Here is a 25,328-nt window from a genome sequence, read left to right as displayed (position 1 = left end):
ATTCTGCTAACATTAGCCACAAGACACCAGCATATGTTGGCTTACTTCCTTGACATGCCCAGCCTTTTTAAGCCACCAGTGGAGGTTGGCAGTGTATCTCTGGTTTCTCTGGACATTCTGGATAACTCTGTCAAACAGGCCATCAGACTTAAATACAAGGATGTTAAGACTGTGTCTCTTGCATCTAGTGTCATTCTACATGGCACTAAATACTCTGAAGGGATGTTTGTTTCTGTTGGGAGCACAAGCGGACTGCCTGATTTTGCTAAAATTCTCAAAGTACTGATTGTGGGCAACAAGGCATCATTCATCGTTGAACGCTTTTCAGCCTGGTACTTGGATCACTTCAGATGCTATGAACTCACTAGGAAACTTTCCACAGACCTTGAAGTTGCAGACCCAGAAGAACTGAACAACTTCAGCCCACTGGCCCCTTACATGGTGCAAGGAAGACTGATGGTCTCACCCAAGGTGTTTTTACTTCACTGAGGTAACATTCTATTGTGAAAATGTTTTTTTTGATGTGGTAAATCCTCGTTAATATGAAATTGAAAACAACACATTTTTTGTTCTAATAATATTCCTCTTCTGTTTAGCCAGCATGTTGCTTCACGTCATTCTTGCGGTTGGTGACATCCGGAGGGTCCAGATCGAAACTCTTCCAGAGACAGTGAATGAATTGAAGACTACACTCAAGAGCAAGCTCAATCTAGAGGATGACATTATTATTCAGTTTCAAGATCCGGAGTTCAACAATGAGCTCTGCAACTTGACTGACATGTCTGAGTTACCCAAAGAGAGACTAAGGCTGAAGGTAATACTAAAGGCACCACCCAATGCACCCCCCTCTGCATCCTCATCAGAAGCTGGTTGTTCTGACACTGCCAGTTGGTCCTCAGCATCATCGGGAAACTCTCAAACATCCATTCGTTCCAAGCCCTGGCCCTACCATTTTATCATACCCAATTTCCCTTATGATGTTGAACTTAAGCTCAGAAAAGGAAATGAGGCTTGTGAAAAAGATGGTTCCCTACTTACTGTGAATGCTGCAATGAAGAGAGACATACTTGACAGAGTAGGAAATGCTATGTATGCGTACAATGCATATCCAACATCAAAACAAATTGAGGATGTTGCCAAAGCCCTTGTTGAAAAGCATCCCTGTTTGAAAGAGCCAGGGTCTTCGCATGGCTGGTACTGCTGGAAGTTTAGCCTCACTTTTAAGATGGGAAACCTCAGTCAGAAGTACCGTATCGCTGGATGCCCAGAGCTTACTGTCAATCAAAAGAGGTCAACAGACGCATCAACTGGTAACAGGAAAATGAAGAAAGCCAAACGGTCCGAAATCAACTTTTTGCCAGACATTCCCGAAGGGAGGTCTCCAGACTCCCTTGAAACTGAGAGATTAACTCTGATAGAGGAGATGAAGAAAAGGAAGAGAGACAGGAAAATGATGGATGCTCTGATGGAGAGCACCTTTGCATTGCGAAGGAAGGAGATTGTTGATGGAGAGCCTCCTGTCTCTGAAATCGAAGATCGATGGCCAGCACTTTTTTCAGAAAGACAGGTAATTATTTTGTACATAATCATTTATTTATTTATATGTATTATATTTTATATGTCAATTTATTGACTTAGGAATTTGTTCTTTTTTGCATTTTTACTTTTAGTCATTATTCCCAAATGCAGAATTTTACATTTAAATGGCTTGTAAGAGCCAACCAAATATTGACCTCTTTCCTAATATACTAAGCTACCTACCTGCACTATTTACCTTTTCTTTAAATAATCCAACCCTCTTTATACTTACTGTCATACTGATTTACAGAGAATAATCCAAGCAAATCTTAACTTACTTACATAATTAACTTTCATCACACTACCCAATCAATGACCTTGCTTTCTTTGGTCCGAAGGGACAATATATATTAATAGAGTGATAGAGCTCCATTTCATAATGTAGTTCCAGGCTGCTCTGTATGTAGACTATAATGATATATCACAAGGCTCTGCGTTTGTATGTATGTATTTTAGCCATGTATGTGTTTTATGTTTGGAAACTACTGACTAATCATTTGTTTTACTCCTCAGATATGTGCAGAGTTTATGCGCTTGGTTTCCTCTGATCTCCACCAGTCTTTCTTTGATGGACTAGACAAATATGTTCCAAAACTGCTGTAGATGTACAGAAAACGAGGTCAAAGCTGTCCTGACCTGGTCTGCTTCATCCCCTTGATGAACAAGTAAGGATAGCCTGATTTTACCTAATCCTTTGATCACATCCCTAAACCATCAGCAAAAAGCAACATTGCGTCACCTGTATGTAAAGTGTCAGTCATTGTCAAATCTAATGTGATGGAACGCTGTTACTGCCATTAGCCTATATGCAGTCTCAGGTTTACTGGGTCGGATAAAAATCATGTTGTCTCTTTAATTTCCTGGAAAACTTATTTACACAACAGAGATAATTGGTATGAAACAATGCACTACTTACTATACATGTAGGTCTATACAGATGACTGTTGTGCTTTCTGTCAAAACTCACCTCTATACACTACTCAGGTTGTTTTATTCATGCTGGAACAGACAGGTTTTTTTCACCGTCTATGCTTTGCATCATAGTCGTTAGTTAGTAGTCTGCTTCCCTAACAACAAGCCATGGACTTCGTTTTATTATAACTGTATATATTGTGACATGTGTATTTTTCTTGTATTTTTCTTTTTCTTTTTATATAATATTAAGATTTTTTACCTGTGACCTATTGCTGCTCTGTAACCTATTGCTGCTTGTAACAAAATAATTTCCCCTCGCGGGATCAATAAAGTTAGTATCTATCTATCTATCTAGTAACTCAGGACTCTATGCTTTAACTTGTGTATGTTCAATGCTGATATATCTTGAGTCCATTTTATGTTGTAATATTCAGACAGTTGGACAACTCTGCTAAATGCTCACTAGTAATTTGGAATATAAAATTGAATAAAAAAAAACATCGTAATTTTTTAAGTATTCTCATCCTCATACTGCCACAATCAAACACTAGTAAAAACACTCTCTCCTTTGCTCCGGTGTCTTTCTAGGAACATTTTTGGCTTTAATTTGATCATTTTGGCTGTGCTAATGCATATACCATATATTTTGGCAAGGGTGTAGGTTGCTTTTTTTCTAATTGTGGAAGTTCAACCTCAGTTTATATAATGACTCTATAATGAACTGTGCAGACAAAATACAGACAAAAGGACGAAAACGTCCTCTTTGAAACCCATTAAAACCACAATGATTGATCCCACGGCCGTTACAGCATATAGTCATGCGTTCTATGATATAAAAGGCTTTCAAAAAATACATGCACTGAGCATGCAGAATATATATGTTAAAAAAAAACAAAAAAACAGTGGTATTATGTAAACAGACAGGCAATAAAAGGTTAAAATTCTGAATTTGAATGAATATTTGGTAGCCCATATCAGGACTAAAATAGTTAAAAAGAGATTTAACTCAGTGAAAGTAGAAATAATATTAAGATATGATTTTATGGCAGTTTTTGACGCAGACATTTTTGTCCTGCGTGAGTGAGAAGTGAGGCTCAAGGGTTAAATAATACTGCTAAGATTTACCACAAACTATATTGTGTAATTTTCCCCCTTGATCACCTTTTTTCATTTTGAGAGAGCAGCCATGTCCCATAGCATGTACCTGATTGTGATGTATCTAAATCTGTTCTAAACCACAGTTAGCTTGTCAAATGCAAGGTGACACAGGAGCAGCCCCAAGTGTTGTCAGAAATAAGTAACATAGGTGTGCTTCATTGCTTAAGTACAGTTGTCACAGTTTGTCTCCTGTTGTTGTTGTGTGTTAAGACTTCAAACCAGAAGAGAAGAGCAGCTGCTTTACTTGGACTTCCATATTACCTGAGGGAGGACTGCAAGAGTTTCATCTCTGTCTGTGAGGTGTGTGGCATGTGACAAACTATCTACTAAAAATATAAGACAAAAAGCTAAAGAACTGTCATTTTAACATGTTGTCCATCAAACTATGACATGACAAATTAACTTACTAACCACTGAAAATATTTTGTAATAGATAAAGAAAGCGTGAGTCACAGATGAAAAAGGGCAATTTTATACCTTTTTTCCTATCATGATGTGACGTACAGTATGAACCTGTTTCCCTGCTGTCTTAACAAACATTTTATTAAACTTTTAAAAGCATTAGAGCCAATATCAAATTAATGTCTAGTGTTAATTCAGCTATTGAAAGTGCCATCATTCAGTTTTATTCTGATGGCAGGTCCAAATTTGTGTTTTGATTACCCATTTGGTTTAGGGAGATATTCAAACCCAAGACCCCATGTTTTTTTTAATTTATTCTAATTGCCTTATGCGTCATTTATTACTCATTTACTACAAATTAAGTCTTTAATGTTTGGCATTTTCAGAACTTTTAAGAATGTGTAAATGACCATGACCAGTTTTTCTTATTTCTCATCCTGTCAAACGAGAAGTAGTATAAATACAGAACAGTGTCCTGAGCATGCGCTGCCCCAAACAAAGCTTTTCTCCAGAGATCACTGAGAGACCTTATTATTAGTAAAAGGAGAAAAGAAAAAACACCTCTGGCCATGGTCACTGCAATGACGGACAATGTCATCCAGAAGAATTAATAAACAATACATAGTAGAATAAGCTATAATAGGCCTAAACTACACAAATACTTAAATGTATTGTTGGGTTAGTTCTTTTTATGGAATTTGTCAAAACAAAAATGGGAACAGGAATACCACCTACTACTAGATTTACAATAAATTACATAGACATATTTATATCCGAACTAATTTCTAGCTGTCTCAAAGTAGGACTTTACTGTTAAGGTTAAGTGGCACCATGTTATTTGGTGTTATGCAGAATGTCTTTGTTTTTCCCAAAACAAAAGTAGTAAATGAGGTTTGGTTTAGTGATGATGCATGGTTAGTTACTAAATATTTCATTGTAATTTTCAGACTACCAGTTCAGAAGTGGAAGCAGCAAAGGGAGTAGACATTGGCCTTCTCATTGTCGCAGGGGATGGTAGAAGCAAGAAACAGTTGCTGGCTAAGGACATTGTCGATGTCGCTGTTGCCAGAGCCTTTGCAACACTCATGGGACTCTTTTACATCCTGAACATAGACTATCCCAAAGGACTGAAGTATACTTTCGAAGTTATACAAAAGGTGTTTATGGGCATCGGCAGTGGCAATTGTTCAGCCAAAGTCAATGGACTCCGAAACAGGATGCTTCAAGCATAGAAGAAGTGGCAAGTTGGCCAAGTTAATGTTGTAGATGGTCTGCTAGACTTATACATAAGTCATACACTAAAACACACTCAATCTCACACACCATAAACACCAACATGCCCACATACACATCACATTGTTAGAACACTCAACACAAGGCCAGTTCTTAGAGTTCAGTTCCTATAGTTCAGTCAAGAGCAAAGTCAAGAGCAAATATGCTAATTAAAAGTTATTGTTGTGCAATTCAACTAGCACTATAAATTAAGTGGTAATCTTTTATCCACCAGAATTTCTGCTTTTATGTTAAAAACACAATACTAAATCCATCAGATCCAATTGCCATCAGTTTTTATTCATGTTAATGTTTTTCATTTTCATTTTATCATAATATTCAGACATTTTAAATTCATAGTCCATTGTCAGTTTTGGAATTAAATAAAACAGCAATCTGAATGCTCTTTAATGTCTGTGAATTATTTGTATGTGTGCTGTTAGAAAAAAGAGGGTTAAGTTGTCTGGGCAAATTAAGCAGTTTAATTTTGTTGAATGAACTTAACATTGAAACTAAGATGAACTGTACCTTTAAAAAGTAACCTGGCTGCCTTAAAAGGATAAGTTAATTTAACAAGATGCTGAGTGAGGTCAGCTTTTATTACTATATTTGCCCTACTAAAATTTATAAATTGATCCAACAAGAAGATTAGTTCAAACAACTATTATTTTCATGTTTGTACCGCTCAGGATAACAGTAATACTTTGTTGGTTAGACTCGTCATTCTTTGTTGTCTCAACTAGTATTTAGGTTTGTACAACCTAAAATGTCTTGTTGGTAGTACTAAAAAACTTGTTGGTTAAACTTAATGTTTAAAGTTGATGGGACTATTTTTTTAAGTATTTTTTAGCTTCCCGCTTGTCAGCCCAACTAGTTATTCTTAGTTTAATGAACTCGGATTGAAGTGCAAACAATTGAAGTTTCTTAGCTTGCCTAACTCAACATTTTAAGGCAGCCAGGTTACAAATTATTTTAAGTTGTTTTTTTTTTACAGTGTAGTATATGGTAGCCTACCAACTATCTTGGTTGATCTGCTGCTTTCAAAACATCATCTCACTGCTTAGATTATACGTTCTTCAAATTGTTTATCATAAACTACAGTACCCATGGTATTTTGGCAGATATCAATAAAGTTGAAGGGAAGTAAACCAATGGCATTTCCCGTGTTGTGTGTGGTCTTCTGTTAATGAGCTGCAGCGCTTCCTATTGGTGCTAGGGGTGGCACTTGACCCGCAGCTTAAGAGTCAGTGACTCTTTGGTTGGGCGACTGTGGCTTAGTGGTAGAGAAGGTCGTCCTTCAATCAGAGAATTGGCTATTGGATCCTCGGCTCTGCTAGTCCATGTCAATGTGTCCTTGGGCAAGACACTTAAACCCAAATTGTTGTCTGATTTTCTTTACAATGAGCATTACAGCCCAGAGAGAAATAACATTTTCATGACCGCTCTAAAGGATATGTCAGATGAACACCTTAGTTATTAGGATTCCTCCTCTGGTGAACATGACTGTCTGTGCAAAATGTAATAGCCGTCTGTCCTATCGTTATTGAGATATCTCATTCTGGACCAAAGTCAATCCACCCAAAGTGGTGGATTGAGTGGTGGACTGACCAGATGCTAACGTCTGTTGGATTGACCAACAGACGTTAGCATCCATTGAGCCAATCTGGAATCATGGCCAAAAATAATTAAATGAAATAAAATAAAAAACAAAGATAAAAAGCTTAAATAATTGTTTTGTTTCTAATCCTGTCTATATAATACAATTGTATTTTATTAGCCAAAGCCCAAGAAGAAGGAAGGTTATCAATTTGACAATCAAAAATGGTTAAACAATTAATATTAAAAGACTATAATGAGTCTTGCACAGATCTACGGAGAGATGTTCTCTCATTCTTCACAGATGATTCTTTTCAGCTGCTCTTTGCTGGAGGGGTTTTGTTCACTGTCACCTGCCCCTTTTAAATGTGGCTATTTGCAATAACTCCTTTATTTGCAATGATTATATAACAATGGGCGGGCGGGAACCTTGTATGTCCAGAACAGTTACTTTTCAGGAAATGGAGATAACCCAGCGTTTTAAAGATAATCAAACACTGCATCGTCAAATTCAGTAATGTGTCTTTACTAATCATCAGATACTAGCTATCCATGCTAGTCTCCTTAAGAAAAACTTCCCAATGTTACCATCAGACCAGCCCCCTCACCCTGCACTAAGTCCACAGCTCATGGAAGCGGTGAATTCCAGGCAAGGGCTAAATTATATTTAGTTTTTTTGATCGTGTCAGACATGCGTGTCCTATCTGTCCCCTCTCAAACGGTGCAATACTGACTTAATTTCAGCCAATTTCCCTCAATTCTAAAAACCACTGTCTCTCAGATGAAATCTTCTTCCCAGCGCAATAATATTCCCTCTAAATTTCTAAAACCCACTGTTGGTCCCTGCATTTTACAATTAGAAATTGCTCCTTGGTCACTTCTATTTGTCCCACTTACTTTAAACATGCAACTGTACAACCCATGTTAAAGAAATCAAAATCAACACAAAAGATAGCCCACTTAAAGTAGCATTAACACAGTCCTTGATAATGTCCCGTTTACCTTTTTTCTAAATGTTGTTTTTCTGGCCCTCATGTTTTCATAGTTTTTCCCAGCCGCTTGGTGGTCACTTCTTTCATTTTTCAGTGGGACTGTAGATAAATGAATTTATAACAAAGTAGTTTATCTCAATTAATGAATCTTTTTCCTTCTATAAACTGGTTCCAGCTAAAGTTACTGGCAGTAACCAATGTTATCAGATGAAAAAAGCTGCTCATTAATGCAGGACTGATTCCATCCCCAGCTCCTCTTGTCTGCATGTTGAGGTGTCCCTGATCCAGACACTGAATCCCAAGGTGCTCTTGTTGAGCAGCCCAGTGCCTTGCCATCAGTGAGTGTGTGCAAATGGGAGAACGAGAGGCAATTAGAGGGTGAAGTGTTATGTAAAGTAAGGTAGCAAAGTGTTATATGAATTCAGTTCATTTACCGTAACGTATCTGCATATTTATTCTATTTCATTTTTTTTCTTATTCTTATTTTTATTCATGTTCTAATTATCATTATTGTTACATGTACTAGCCTTTAAGGTGCTATGAAGAGTCTGCCAACCTGCTTTTCACTGCACATGTTACAAATATACCTTTCAAACTTGAATCTTTGAGAAGTGTAACTCTGTTATTCATGTGGTTAATTCATGGCAGATATGTTAAAAAGCCTAAGTTTACTATCCACATTACAATAATTGTCAGATAGTAAATTCATGTAATTTTAAAATGCAACAGTTTTGATGTTTCCCAATCAGGCAAAGTTTCAGATTTCATCAGGACAACAAATAATTTAACCTTTGAGCCACTATATGCTGAACTCGTGAACACAGTTTATTTAAAGTCAGTCCTTCATTTATTTTTCTCCAGCAAATGTGTTGCCATCCTTTGTGGCTGTGGCTTAAAACTTCTCAATAATTTTCCTAAAATTACTTTTGTAAATATTTTTCTGGGTCCATTGTACATGACCAGTAGTTCCAACTTTGGCCACAACATTACAATCACTGCAAGTGTAACTGCTACTTATGAGGAACAACTGGATAACCTAAAGCAATCCAGTACAGCAGCCCCTACTTGAAAATATGAATGCGTAGTAGTACAAATATATGATAGTTATGTCAATGAATGAGGGAGGAGTAAGATTATTATATATTTAAATGTATTTATTTATTGTACCAGACTGATACAATTCATCATCCATCACTTATACAGTCAAAGCTTTTTTTTGTTGCACCATGTAAAAATGACTGAGGCCCCCATCAGCAAGCTCTTAACCCAGCCCACACTCTCTTATAAAACGAGGAAAAACTTGAGGAGAAATCTCAAGAGAGGCAATTCAAAGAGAGATCCCCTCACCACCAACAGCTAAGTGTTGGAAGAAGTAGAGGTGTGAAAGACGAAGACTTACCACGTTGTAGCCGGCAAACATTGACGCCACCAGCCTCTCAGTCTCACATCTACTGCCTCAAAGAAAGTGCAGTGAGCCATGCATGGTGACTACAGCAGCATTGATACTGATGAAGGGGAGCTGGAGGCAGCTAACAGTACTAACAGCACAAATACCGCTAACAACTGCAACAGTACTGACAGAGCTAACAGTTTTAACCTGGAGAGGAATCCTTGGGTGAGTAACCTCTGATGTGGCGGCGATTGTTAGCCAGTGGGACACACGCACAGTTTGATTCACATGATGGGTATTGTAAGTGCTCTTCTGGTTTTGGTATCATTTTCAGGGTACTGATATTGGTAAATGGAATTCTTTCAACTAAACTATTTCAAGGATTCAACGATCATTTATTGTCATTATGCAACACAGGGATCCACAATGAAAATGTAGTTGTTGTTGGCCGTGGGCGGTGAAAGTAAACCGCAAATGAATGCTCTATTTTACGAACTGAATGAATGAGGAAATGAAACAGCGTGTCTGGCATGTCAGAGTGAGGAGACAGATATAAACTCAGGGTTTGTAAAGGGACAATGTGGAAGTTTTAGTGGCATCTACTGGTTTGTGGCAGTTTGAAACCAACTAAATACCCTTCTGCTAACCCCTCATGTTGTGAATTCTTCACGGACAGAGACAAAGTTAAGACGCTTTTATTCGGAAACATTATTTTGACGTCACAAACTGTATCCGCTTCCGGTTGCGCTAATCGTAAATGCTACATAGGACCGACGGTACAGTCAGATCGGGTCATTGATGATGTAAGTCATAGTACTGTAACTTTGGACCTATGTGGCGAAACTGCTGTAGCTGTACTTATGTTCTTCAGTGCATTTACTGTCAGTAAGTGTTTGATATGCAATTAGCCGTTCAAAAATTATCCCAACGTTGAGCTAAGTGGCTAACCTGGCTAGCGAGCCTGTATTCCTGTGAATGCATGTGTATTAATGCTGTAGTTAAGGGTTTACTATTGCTAATACTTGCTAATTTGTTTTCTGTGTTTATTTCAGAAACTCTTTCAACATCTGTAACATCGTTCAAAATCTGTCACCATGCTATAACACTGTATGTCAGACTCAATACAGTAACGTGTGGAACAAACAGATGGCTGCGTGTTCTCCGACTGGAACCCTGTAGTGGTCAATATTCATCTTTAAACCAGTCTGTCAGGGGTCGAATCCCCAACACCTCCCTTTCCAAGCGTGTTGGAGAATGGTGGCCTTCAGGTAAAAGAATTACCTTTCAGATTTTGGTACAACTAGAAGCTACTCTTATCAATACTCTACATGCTTTTGCTTTTCTACGTGACTAAATAATTGCTTTTAAAAACAGAATCTTCAAAGCAAATAAATTAAGAACAGGATTAGGAGTTTTTTATAATTTAGATATATCTACATATTGTTTCTAGAGCAGCAACAGTTTTGTTAACAACATCAAAGTCACCATATAAAGTCATTGACATCTTACTGGAAACAAATGTAAAATGTAAATTAAATAAATAACATTTCTGAGTGAACTTTATGAAGAATGAAGAACACAGACATTCGTCAGTATCAGTCATTTCTTCTGTCCAGTGTCCTTATGTCCTCCTGGCTGCTTTTTCTCAGCCAGCAGAGAAGTTTCCCAAAAAAAATCTTTTGGCAGATTGTGCCTGCTTTGCTTGTGTAAACATAAGCACAGCACGAAAGTGAATTAAGTTTTACTTTCGTTTAACATGTTCACAGATGTATTGATAAAGTATTGGCTTTTTACTCGCAAATATTTTTATTGCGTATTTCGCATAATCCTTTACTTCACCTGGTTAACCACAAGGGCCTTTCTTCTCTCGCTTTGTGCATGTTTTTGTTTGTGTCTATGTGTGTGTGTAGTTGGAGGACCTCAGAGAGAGCTGAGCAAATGTGCGCTGCAGCGTGATAGTGAATGACATACAAAAATCATACAAAAGTGCTAATAAAAAACACCAGTAACGTCGGGACTTATCAATTTAATTATTTAGCACTGGGGCCCATTTAATACCGGGTTTCGGAACACATCTCTAGATAAAGTAAAAACTCAAGAAAAAACGTGGTGGTGCAACATGGCGGATTTTGTGACCACGGTAACAGACCCAGAGGCCCAATCCCAATCTCCCCACTCACAGACTTTGAGGTGCGCTTCCGTAAAGTCTGTGAGGGTTTAGTTCTGTCCCACTGTCAATCATAGAGTGTTCGAGGACTCTCTCGCAGACATTTCAAGCCCTTTATAAACACTTTCCTTAAGTCTGCATTTCTGCAGACTTTGCCAAAAGGAATTACCCACAATTCATAGCAATGTGACGTTAAACACGGGGTTACCAGTGGATGCATGGAGACGTAAAAAAAAGGTCAAGAAAGAGGACGGCACATGTGTGTATAGCCTGGAATATTACATTTAGTCAGAAACATTAAGGAATAAATGTTGAACATGAAAACACATGAAATCAGAGGAATAGAAACAGAGATTATACTACATAGAATTATTGATCAAACATTGTATTTTGTCATTGAAGTTGTTTTGACATTAACGAGCACATTTTTTATTTGAAATTACCTCTCATCTTGTGAGGAAAGAGCCTGAAAGACTTTCAAATCAGGGAGTAAAAAGTATAAAATAAATACAGACAATTGTACATAATATTTTTTACGTTGTCATGGTAACGTGATATGTTCCATGTCAGTAAATCCATAAGGGTTCAGGGTTTAGCGGGGACATTGGGATTGGGCCAGAGTTGGTTACCTGTCCTTTTGAAACTAAAAACCCAGAGTTTCCCTCATCACAGGGTTAACTCAGTTTTCACTAAACCTGCTTACTGAAACAGGGCCAGGGTTATATGCAACACTATTTTTAATATCTAAATGTAAATTTGCTCAACAAACAAAGATACACTGATGTGGTTGAATCCAGTTTGATTTCATCAGGGTTGCTCTGAGTATCACCCCCCCTGGCATTTAATTGTAGAGATGCATGAAAATTAGTAGCATTACATTTCAACACTTTTTATTTTCTGCAGCTAGCTTTGTGCATTAGTCATTAGAAGCCCTCCAACCTCCTGCAACTCTAACTTGGGTAATTCTGGAAACATCTGCTACGGTTTCACTGTGTAACAGCTTAACACAGCGGCTGTTCAGGCATCACTTTTGGACAGACAATATTACGTTTTCATTTAATTCATCTATAGAATGTGAGTCTGAGCTCAACAGCAGGGAGATTACCTATGAGATCTCCTGTTATTACACGTGAGCCCAAGTGGCAGGAACTGATCACGGGGAGGGGGGGTCTTATATATACACAATGTGATGAAACCAAATTGGAGGCAGCATTTTACGAGTATCTGTGAGAGGACAATAAAAACACATGACACCCTGCAGAGTAGATCATCTCACGTCTCTTGCATTCAGAAACAACAGCATTTTTTTTTAATCAGTGACCACACTAAGAGAGGAAATTAATTTGTCCAAATATGGTGCATCCCATTTACAGCATTTCTTTGTGACCCAGTCTGATGGATCTTTTGGTTTTGAATTCTGTGTTACTTAAAGGAACTTTTAAAGGCCCAGTATAGCCACACATAATGGAAATTGGCTGCTTTCCACATATCCACGTTTTCCCACCGTGACAGGCGTGTTGGGGAATTGTCAGTCAAGCAGAGTCTGTAAACATCCCTAAGGTCAAGTGAACCCCCTTACACAGTTTACTATGTACTGTATGTGTAGAGGCTTGAGATAGGCCTACTGTAATGAGAGCTTATTGCTATCAAAAGCAAAGCAAATACAATCTGTAACATCTTAAGTCAAACATCTGCAGATGATTTACACATGTTCATGGATTTCCTTAATTTTGGTCAAATGTATAAACACTGTAATGTCACAAACAGGAAGTGATTAACAAACTGAGCAAATTAGTTGAGGATGGAACAGTAGTCCATATTCCTCAGCCCAAGCTTTTGGACTGAGTGTTTAAGTATGAATTTGTCAAATGAAGACCCCTGTTAGCTACTGGATTGCAACAGTGGCTACTCTTCCTGGGTTCCACATTAGTATTTTTAACAATACCTAACAATCCAGGCATTATCTTTAGCCACTAATCATGTTCAGGGTCACGGCTGACATTGGCCAAAGGGTAAACCCTGGACAGATTGCCAGATCATAGCAGGGCTGACGCATAGAGACAGACAACCATTCACAGGCAATTTAGAGTTATCAATTAACCTAAGCAGCATGTCTTTGGACTGGGGAAAAACCCAGAGAGAACCCACGTGCCACGGGGAGAGCACGCAAACTCCACAAGGAGGGGCAGCCCAACAATACTTCAATCACAGAATACAGTTGCATCAATATATATTTTAAACATTCATACTCACAATTACACTCAACATGTGACACGACCACTAATGCCAGATTTGTACCCCCCAAAGCCACTGTCTTTATTTGTTCATGGATTTTAAAGCGGTGAGCAGCCAAACTTTCTGTGGAGTGTGCAGTTTTCCTTTGATATGTGTGAGTACTACTAATCTATTTTTACATCAACACTGATGCATGTGATTCATTCATAATTTTACACTGAACCTGACGTTTATTGTTTTATATAAATCGCTGTACACACAAAACAATCAATGAAATCACAAATAAACAGCACTAAATAAGCAAATATGGTATCGGAAACAATACAAAGAACAGTGCCAGGTAATAAGGAAATGATGATATCATTGGTGTATTCTTACCTCCTTTGCTCATCTACACAGCTGCTCTGAATCAGCCTCGTTAGTCTCTCTGCGCCCACACTTCTTCTCAGCCAATCAGCTGCCTGCCTGTTCTCCTGCCTAATCACCTCATTCCCCTCACCTGAGCTTCTCCACCTGTACTGCATCCCCTCATCAGATTAGTTTGTCCTGTAGGACCAGCCAGTCCTGGTTTTCAGCTCAGTCTTTGCTGGATCATTGGTTTTGTTCAGTGGTGTTCAGTTTGGTCTTGTCTGCACAAATTGTGAAAAAAGGTCTGTTGCTCCTGTTGCCTACAGTCTTCTGTGTTTGGGTCCACCTGCTCCACTCTTCGTGATATGAACTCAATTAATGTTATCTATGGATGTGCATAAAATAACACATTCAACCCAAATATTAACTAGATACAGCAAAACATATGCAAGTGCTGTACCATAACTGTGGCTTCGTACACAACACCACTATCAAACCTACTTCAACATGATACTTGAGTATTGTACCTATAGACTGTACACTCTAAACCAGTGGTCCCCAAACTAAGGCCCGCAGGCCGGATACGGCCCGCCTCCACATTTGGCCCGGCCCCCTGAACAATACCAGAGACGCATTATGATTTTTTTTTCAGTCTGGCAACGCAAATCCTAGACTAGCCCCTGTCAAATAGAACGGAACAATGGCGAAAAGGTTAGGTAAGAGAAAAATTGATTCAGAATGCAGGATATTTAACTGCAGTGGGCAAACGATTCTTTTTTTGTTCAATGCAAAGAAAAGGCTGTTTGTCTCATCTGTCAAGAGGCGGTGGCGGTATTCAAAGAATACAATCTGTGCTGACACTATGAATCCCGTCACAAAGACAAGTATGATAACTTGCAAGGCCAAATGCAAGCAGACAAACTCTCAAAGCTAAAAAGTGGACTGTTAGCTCAGCAGAATACATTTGTATGCCAAGCTCAGCTGAACCAGTCATCCGTTCGGGCCAGCTTTCGGCTTGCTCAACTGATAGCAAGCAGCGGTAAACCTTTCACTGATGGAGAGTTTGTCAAGAAATGTTTGAATGCTGTCGCGGAAGAGGTGTGTCCCGAGAAGAAAGATGTCTTTAATGCCGTGAGTCTGTCGGCGAGTACAATCACCAGACGCATTGAAGAAATCGGGGGTAATGTATATGCCCAGCTGCAGCAGAAGATGAAAGAATTTGACTTTTTTTCATTAGCACTGGATGAGAGCACGGACGTGCAAGACACAGCGCAGCTGCTCATTTTTATTCGTGGAGTTAGCGCAAACTTTGAGATGTGCGAGGAGCTGGCAGCCCTCCAAAGTCTCAAAGGGACTACAACGGGGGAGGATATTTTCGGCAAAGTATGCCAAACCATGGAAGAGTTCGACCTAGACTGGTCAAAGCTTGCCAGCATCACGACTGACGGGGCTCCTAGTATGGTGGGCGCGTCTCGGGGTCTAATAGGACGCATGAACTGGGAGATGGAAGAACGGGGTCTCACCGCCCTGCTACAAGTCCACTGCCTAATTCACCAGCAAGCACTGTGCTGCAAAGTGTTGAAGTGGGATTCTGTCATGAAGGTTGTGGTGTCATGCATAAACTTCATCAGAGCAAAGGGACTTAAACACAGGCAGTTCCAACAATTCCTGTCTGAACTGGAGTCTGCGCACGGCGATGTGCTGTACTACACAGAGGTCCGATGGTTGAGCCGGGGCAGAGTTTTGAGGCGTTTTTACGAGCTGCTACCCGAAATTAACGCATTTCTTCATTCAAAAGATAAAACAGTCCCAGAGCTGATCGACCCAGAATGGAAATGACACCTCGCATTTTTAACAGACGTGACAGAAATGCTGAACAGCCTTAACTTGCAGCTACAAGGCCAGGGGAAACTCATTTGCGACATGTATTCTCACATAAAAGCATTTGAGGTGAAACTTGCGCTGCTTTTGGAACAAGTGAAAAATCACAACTTCATCCATCTCCCTGCTACCCAAAACCTCTCTGCAGAGAACCCAGCGGTCCCGTTCCCAGCTGAAAAGTGTGTGGAAGCATTGGAAATGCTGAAGGCGGAGTTCGGTGTGCGATTCCGGCAACTACATGTTAATGCAAAAGAAATCCGTCTTTTCCAGAACCCCTTTCTTGCCGACATCGATGAAGCCCAGCCTTCTTATCAGTTTGAGTTGGCCGAGTTACAGAACTGTGATGTTCTGAAAGACGCATTCAAGCCCAACAGTCTCATTGACTTCTATGCCGCCCTCCCAAACGACACGTACCCTAACATAAAAAAACACGCAATGAAGATGTTTACACTTTTTGGCAGCACGTATATCTGCGAGCAAACCTTTTCACACATGAAACACCTGAAAACTCCGATGAGATCAAGATTGACAGATGAACATCTGCATCAGTGTTTGAGACTGGCTGTGACTAAAATGGAACCTGACATTCAACTTCTCACCAGCCAGATGCAGGCCCACAGTTCACACTGATGAACATACATAGGTAAGCTCACTTTTCTGACTTGAATGAGTCATTCTGAGTATAAACAAATTAATCATAATAAAATCTACTGGGATAAAATCCATCTCCACAACCATACTGGTAGTGAAATGTATTGTGCTGTGTAGGTGCTGTATCATTTAGTTCGGTTTCTCAGCCTGCTTGCTTTGTGGTTTTCACAGGGAAGTTGATGAGAGAGAGCTGCAAACAGCGGTGTCTACAAGCCTACTGGAACCTACAAAAGGATTATAAGGAAGGAACACAAGAACTTTGAGAGACTGCTCATATGAGTCACTTGAGTAAGAGATTCTGCTCTGACAACTAAGCTAAACTTTTACCTGTTAAGATCGTGCACGGCACAACAGAAAGTTAATGTTAAATGGACTTTTTTTCTGTGAAGATCCCAGAGAGGGTTATTTGGTTATTATTTATTTCATAAATAGTGTTATTTATTTCATTAATAGTGTTATTATTTATTTCCTGACTTTTTTTTCGGTGAAGATCCCGTAAAGGGTTATTAATATTTGGTTATGTGTGGCTTTCTGGAAAACAATAAATGTTTACATTTCGGCACCCCTGCGATCGTCACACTTTTTCTGTTACAAACTGACCCCGGCCCCCATCAGAGAAGGGAAAAGTTATGTGGCCCTCACAGGAAAAAGTTTGGGGACCCCTGCTCTAAACAATTTAACTGTAAAATAACGGTAACTTACTGGCAGCAGGGACGCCAGTAAAAAAAAGTTTTACAGTGCAGTTACCGTAATGTACTTGCACAGTATCTTAACTTATACTGGATTACAGTATGTGATCGTTGGATAACTGGGATTTAACAGTATATGCCAGAATGTTACTGTTTATTTACAAAGGGTAATACAACCCGCTACTTTTGCATTTAATTCCCAACAAATAAAAGAATCAAAATAGACATTCAATACATGATTGTTGCAGTTTAATAAATGTTCTCAAGACAAACAAAGATATTTTGTATTTCTATTACATCACAAAACTCAACTTTTAAAAGAAAACTAATAAAGTCATAAAATCATTAATGACCACCTTGAAAGTGGACTTGACTGCAGCATCTGGCTGGTATCCTCAATCTCTGATGACGAGTGACTGTAAACAAACAAAATACAAACTTTAGAAACACAATGTTCTGAACTTCTGGAAAGTTCTATAACATCCAGGATAAACACACTTAAAATAAACTTTGGGTGTGCAACTGTGGGTTTGCATGTGCCTCACATGTTAACATATCAGTGCAAGTCTTTGCAAAAAGCTAATACAACAAAACTATGCAGTTTAAATGAACAAACATGCCTATGTGATAAGCTGATTACGTTAAGTGAAGAAATGAAGCTAAGACAATGGACCATAATGGACAAACGAACAATAAAATGAGTTTGATCTGGATTTAATGTTGCTCCTGGGATAACACACACTAACGTTACTGTTAGCATTACCTCAATTGTTCATCATCTTGAACACAGCGATTTCTGGTCCCCTCTCCCTTTTGATAATCATCCCATTTGCGGTCCTACAATCGGTTCTATAAGAGCACAAGTAAGTTAGTTAGGTTACTAACGTTACATCTTAACACTGTAATTGTTGATTGACTTTATTTATGTTACCATAACTTGCTATGCTGTTAGCTAGCTAACCTTTCTATGACTTATTTAGCTTGAGTTAGCTAACGTTACAGAGCTAGCTTCGCCAATATTAGCAACCTCATGTAACAAAACAGACAAAGTGAAACATTATCTGAGATGTTAACAGTTCAATAATCATGAAGACAAAACAATACTGGAGACTTTGAATTTCGGATAAGCTAACTTTACCTCGGCTCCTCGGTTGATCTCCACATGGTTGTGCTCAGAAGGATGAACTGAAGCTGTGTCCAAAGTCACGTTCACAAGCAGCTGGACGCATCTCAAAAATGACTGTAGGCAATAAGCAATAATTTGAATAATAAAAATATTATATCGTCATAACGGACAAATTAACCTACATTTGACAGTACGATGTAGATGGATTGTGACAAAATACTGTATGATGCTGATAAATTACAGTAGTCTGCCGTTATTGTTAATTGACAGCATTAACTGTTAATTGACGGCATTAATTGTTCATTTACAGTTGTGGTCAAAAGTTTACATACACTTGTAAAGAACATAATGTCATGGCTCTCTTGAGTTTCCCCGTTATTTCTACAACTCTGATTTTTCTCTGATAGAGTGATTGGAACAGATACTTCTTTGTCACAAAAAACATTCATGGAGTTTGGTTCTTTCATGACTTTATTATGGGTTAACAGAAAAAGTGAACAAATCTGTTGGGTCAAAAATATACATACAGCAGTGCTAATATTTGGTTACATGTCCCTTGGCCATTTTCACTTCAATTAGGCGCTTTTGGTAGCCATCCACAAGCTTCTGGCAAGCTTCTCGTTGAATCTTTGACCACTCCTCTTGACAGAATTGGTGCAGTTCAGTTAAATTTGATGGCTTTCTGACATGGACTTGTTTCTTCAGCATTGTCCACATGTTCTCAATGGGATTTAAGTCAGGACTTTGGGAAGGCCATTCTAAAACCCTAATTCTAGCCTGATTTAGCCATTCCATTACCACTTTTGATGTGTGTTTGGGGTCATTGTCCTGTTGGAACACCCAACTGCGCCCAAGACCCAACCTTCGGGCTGATGATTTTACGTTATCTTGAAGAATTTGAAGGTAATCCTCCTTCTTCATTATCCCATTTACTCTTTGTAAAGCACCAGTTCCATTGGCAGCAAAACAGCCCCACAGCATAATACTACCACCACCGTGCTTGACGGTAGGCATGGTGTTCTTGGGGTTAAAGGCCTCACCTTTTCTCCTCCAAACATATTGCTGGGCATTGTGGCCAAACAGCTCGATTTTTGTTTCGTCTGACCACAGAACTTTCCTCCAGAAGGTCTTATCTTTGTCCATGTGATCAGCAGCAAACTTCAGTCGAGCCTTAAGGTGCCGCTTTTGGAGCAAGGGCTTCCTTCTTGCACGGCAGCCTCTCAGTCCATGGAGATGCAAAACACGCTTGACTGTGGACACTGACACCTGTGTTCCAGCAGCTTCTAATTCTTGGCAGATCTGCTTTTTGGTGGTTCTCGGTTGACTCTTCATCCTCCTGACCAATTTTCTCTCAGCAGCAGGTGATAGCTTGCATTTTCTTCCTGATCGTGGCAGTGACAAAACAGTGCCATGCACTTTATACTTACAAACAATTGTTTGCACTGTTGCTCTTGGGACCTGCAGCTGCTTTGAAATGGCTCCAAGTGACTTTCCTGACTTGTTCAAGTCAATGATTCGCTTTTTCAGATCCATGCTGAGCTCCTTTGACTTTCCCATTGTAGCGTTTGTGGGCGTTTGTATCCAAAGAGCCCTATTTAAATGACCTCAGAGAAGTCACCAGCTGTAGTCACTCATAATCACTCACAAGAAGTTAAGAGGCCATGCTATGAAGCTCATTTCATTGACACAACTTTCTAAGTCACCAAAATTGCTAATTCATGTTGCTGTATGTATATTTTTGACCCAGCAGATTTTGTCACTTTTTCTGTTAACCCATAATAAAGTCATGAAAGAACCAAACTTCATGAATGTTTTTTGTGACAAAGAAGTATCTGTTCCAATCACTCTATCAGAGAAAAATCAGAGTTGTAGAAATAACTGGAAACTCAAGAGAGCCATGACATTATGTTCTTTACAAGTGTATGTAAACTTTTGACCACAACTGTACATGTGAGGGATGAACATTTAACTGTATGTTACAGTTACTATCAAATACTGTAGAATACCATAGAAAATCCACCGTAAATTTACAGCAATTCGTTTAAGAGGTGGATGTAGTTATCGTGATGTCACTCATAGGTTTGTGGACTACTTTTGTAAAGCCTTGAGTTCGTCGATTTCGCCGTTGCCATCTTGTATTACGGGCGTCGACGTGTTTTTTCCGCAACACTGAACGGAAGTTACAGTATTGGTAATGTGGTCATAGAGACAGAGACGCCATGTACGGCTCTGGTAGCGGCAGTGACCTGTTAATCATATGGTCTATTTTACTCTAATTGGACCATTTTAAATGAACATCATGCTGTATTGAAGAAGACTTCAAACTAGTGATGGAGGACAATAATGTTTATAATGTTTCACGTTAATGCTGAGCTGCACGTTAATGCTGACATACTTGTAGGCCACCTAGACAGCTCTGACATGTCAAAGAATACACCCAACATGTCAAACAAAAAATCTGATTAGTTGAAGACTGGGGACTCCTGAGTCAACAGGGGACATTTTGGAGGTCCCCTGTTGGTCATGCTCTACATCAGAGGTCTTCAACAGGGGGTCCGCGGCAGTACTGCAGGGGGGGTCGTGAAATTTCTGGTTGATTAGACAATTTATCATATTTAACATGAATCTGTCCATTATTTTAATAGTTCAGCATTGTATGGAAGATAACAGGTATGTTTATGCATGGCAGTGGCACTAATAGGCCATCACTCATTTTTTGTTTCCACATTTATGTTTAAAATCAATTTGAATAGCTTGTATGCATGATTACCATGCAATTGATAATGTTGATATTGGCATTGGTATCAGTTGACAAGGTATGTTTCTAAATGGCAGTGGCACTGCCACCCTACTCACTGTACCTTGCACATGAATATGTGAACCTGTGTATTATTTGAAAAGCTTAGTATTGAACACACAACAACAAGGTATGTTTATACATCGCACTAGGCCCAGTTTAATATAAAACACAATTTTATACAATATAGTACGGGGTCCCTGCTCCATCTCTCTGTCGGTTTGGGGGTCCTTGGCCTGAAAAACGTTGAAGACCCCTGCTCTAAATCATGCTAAAATCATATCTAAAACGTTTTTTTCCCATTTTAACCAAGAGGGGACTTGCAAGTGTGCAAATGTTTTAAATTCATGCTCAACACTGGGATTTTAACAACTCACTCGTCTTTCAGACTGTAAAGGGGCAATTAAACATTGACACTGTATTAAAGTAAAGGGTTACCCAGAAGGCAAGGGAGTAGTAAGTACGTTAAAATCTATAAAAAGGGTAAAAAAGGAAAAAACAACCAAAATAAAATCGGACTGCAGCATAATATCCTTTCTTTTCATTTTTGATTAATCACTAAAATTTAGTTGTGTCCCCTTGCCGTCAAGTCTTTATGCTAAGCTGGACTAACCACGTCTTAACTCCAGCTTTGTACTGAACATACAGACATAAGATTGATATTCATCTTCACATCTCACTTTTGAAATTTACAATAACATACAAAATATGGTAAATAAACAAACAAGTAAGAGTATATTAAAACAACTATATTATTAAAGTGTCAAGTGTATATTAATATGGAAAAGAGTGCAAGGGTGTTTAACTGTAAGACATTCTCCTGGGGATGTAAGTGTCATAGTCAGTGGGGGTTCTGGGCTTTGTTAATGAGTCCAACTAAAGACAAGAAGAAACTGTTCTTGTGGCGTGAGCTCTTGGTCCTGATGGACCGCAGCTTCCTGCCAGATTGAAGGGGCACGAACAGTTTATGTCCAGGGTGAGAGGGGTCAGCTACAATCCTTCTTGCTCGCTTCAAGGTCAAGAAGGAATGTAGCCGACCCCTCTCGCCATGGACATAAACTGTTCAAGCCTCTTCCATCTGTACAGTATTACTTTATCAACATGATTGGAATCTAACTTTAGGAATATAAATGTAAAACCAAATCGCTTTCACATAGAGAATGGTTACTCACGCTGACCCTCCTGTCCACTTATTTCATGTCACTACACCCAACATGTATAAGCATAATAATTGTATGAAAAATAATTGCTCTGCACATCTGCAAGATATAACGTGTTTGACCACCATACAACTCAGTAAACTCCTTCAAGAGTTGACTTGATTGTGCCAAGAAGTTGTATTGTGACAAAATAGTTGATTTCCCCAAAATATTGCTCATATAAGCATGGGCCAAACACTAGTGCACTCAATAATTAGCCAATTTAAATTAGTGGCCTATAAAAGAGCAGCTGAGAGGGGAATAACAGTTGCAGAGCAAAACTGGACCTGTGGAGCTTGCTGCGGCTGCTGGTGTATGGCTCGCCTTGCAACGAAATCGAGTCATTCACAGGAGGAGGGTACGACTGCAGAAGCTCATTGCATTGTGTACACAAATGGTAAGATGATGATAATATGAGTTTTAAAAATGTATCAGGATGCTTAAATTGAACAAACCATCAAAACATTTCTTAAATTGTTCCTGCATGTCTAATATGTTCCTATATAAACATGGTTGAAGTTAGCCTTCAGTGTTTTCTGGCAGCAGCCTACTTGGTTAGGTTTAGGAAAAGATCATGGTTTGGGTTAAAATACACTCTTTCTGGCAGAAAACCCTCAAGCTAACTTCTCCCATGTGCTTGCCTTACACAACAGTAATGCATCATTACCTCTAAAAATGAAACAAGACAGGAAAAAAACATTGCATTAGTTATGTATTTACTAGTGCTGGGCAACGATTAAAAATAATTCTTACGATTAATTGCATTGTTATGCGCAAAGTTCAATAATGAATTCAAAAGCAGTGTATTGCGCACTTTTATTTTAAAAGTACTGCTATATGAACAAAAGTGCAACAACATTTAGTTTGCAAACACTTTAAACAAATAAGGTACTTTTTAACAATATTTCCTTTACACAGTAGCAGTTATATTTCTTGCACTATCCATGCTAAGTGTGCTGACTTTATTTGAAACATTCCACTGCTGTGCAACATTATAAAATGATCCGCGCACGTTTTAGCAAAATGTCTGTCTTCTGTTTTCATTACAGTCAGAGCATGTGAATGCAGCTCCCACTGTTCATCAAAATAATGCACTGTAACTCCGAGGTAATTATGGTTACCCAGCGATGTCCAGTAGTCTCCAGTGAGAGCAATAGCTGGTGTACGTTGTAACGCCTTCGCTTTTGTAGTCCTCTCCTTTTCATTCAACTTGTGTATTCTTCTTGTGATGGTGCGTCTTGAAGGAGGCTCATATGTGCCGTCATCCGTAGTGATCCTAAAGGTGCGTTCACACCAAACGCGATGCAAACGCACCTTGAGAACGTTCCTCAGATAGACATCTTCCACAATACTAATCGGCCTGCAGTTTCTAGCTATCCGCTCCACTGTTCCATTTGCTAGCTTGTCTTGCTTTTGTTTATCTATATTTCTCCCACACACTGCATCCAACGTGCGATAAACTAATTGTTGGAGTTAATTAATTAATGCATTAACGCGATAATAACGCGTTAACTTGCCCAACACTAGTATTTACACTTTATTTTGTCCTTTACATGATTTAAAAAAAATATATATATTTACCAACTCCATTGTGTTGAGGATTTATTTACTTTGCAATGTGGTGCCCAGTTTTTTGTGAAGGGTTTAATTTATTTTTCAAGACTTATAAATACATTTTAAGTTGTGTCAAAACATTTTGCTTTGGTGTCAAATCCCTGGTCAATGATGGTAGTTACATAAGTCAAAGAAGTCTTCCAACATTCCTTGGGAGGATTCAGAGCCTCTTTGTAGATCCTGCTGTTCTTCAGGACTCTGGTGTCATGGACGGAGCCAGGATACCCCTCAAAGGTGTTAATGAAGAGGCCCTTCCTATCACATACTGCTTGCAATTGTATGGATTGGAAGAGCTTTCTGTTGAGGTAATCCTGGCCATCTGGTCCTGGGGGGGTTCTTTATGCGGACATGGCAGCCATCAATGGCACCCACACACCTGGAGAACACTGGACTGTTGGCCAGCTGTGCAAACGCGGGGCCAACCTCATCCAGTGCTCCAGTGGTGGGCAGTTTGATGACCTCCTGGCGAAGGGCTGCAATTTTCTCCACTCCACTGGGCACTAGTCTGCAGACTGTAGACTTGGGGACATTGAAGGCACGGGACACCACACTGTATGATAGGCTGTGTGCCAACCAGTAAACGGTAATCAGTCAATGTACCTCATGTGACCAGCCCTGTGTGTTTTTTGATGGCAGAATTCCCAAAAGGGCCTCCATGGACTGGCGCCACAGCCTATAATCAGCTATGAGGTCTGTCTGACCATCAAAGAACACAGCAAGGGCTGGCACATGAGGATCTAACTGAGCATGTACAGGCTCTTGGTCCATCTCCATCTACACAATACAGGAAATAGTTACTTCCCACACCTAGCTTTTCTAAAGTGTGATTTAAAGTTATTTTACATTTAATTATTATTTGTGCAACCACTCGTAAAAAATTACATTTGAAGCGTGTGTGATGCTTACCTCTATTATGATAGCATGCTGTATATTAGCTCTTCTGCTCTTGCAGGAGCGTGTTAAATATTGCTGTTGCACACAACACCGGGTTAACCTTTTGTTGACGAGGGTTCCCCATTTGGACGCAGAAGTCCAAAAATTGTACACTGTACAGTGTACAAATTGACTGGCAAAAAACCCACGATGAACGAATATAGTCATGTTATAGCTCTGGAGAAACCTCAGCGTCCTGGGAACAACATGAACCAGGTCACTTCTACATGAGACAAACACATCTCCCATACGGTACGTTTCAAAATAACAAAACATCACAAATCATAACTCCATAATTCCATAACTGACCAGAGAAAACAGCTGCTACTGATCGTTAGCTACGTGCTAGCTCCGGAAGAGCAGCATCAAAAAGCATGTCCACTCG

At 39.2% G+C, this 25,328-nt stretch overlaps 2 pseudogenes; one reads left to right on the top strand and one right to left on the bottom strand.

The window, feature by feature from the left end:
• Positions 1-14,753: 14,753 nt before the first annotated feature.
• On the top strand, positions 14,754-16,564 carry LOC137870608 (general transcription factor II-I repeat domain-containing protein 2-like; annotated as a pseudogene).
• A 7,508-nt stretch (positions 16,565-24,072) lies between these two features.
• On the bottom strand, positions 24,073-24,784 carry LOC137870607 (putative nuclease HARBI1; annotated as a pseudogene).
• Between the last annotated feature and the right edge of the window lie 544 nt (positions 24,785-25,328).

This window comes from Cebidichthys violaceus, unplaced genomic scaffold, assembly GCF_023349555.1.
Source record: "Cebidichthys violaceus isolate CVI_PGR_0920_01 unplaced genomic scaffold, fCebVio1.0.p SCAF_13, whole genome shotgun sequence".
In the NCBI taxonomy this organism is placed as follows: domain Eukaryota; kingdom Metazoa; phylum Chordata; class Actinopteri; order Perciformes; family Stichaeidae; genus Cebidichthys; species Cebidichthys violaceus.
This window is presented reverse-complemented; position numbering and strand designations above follow the sequence as displayed.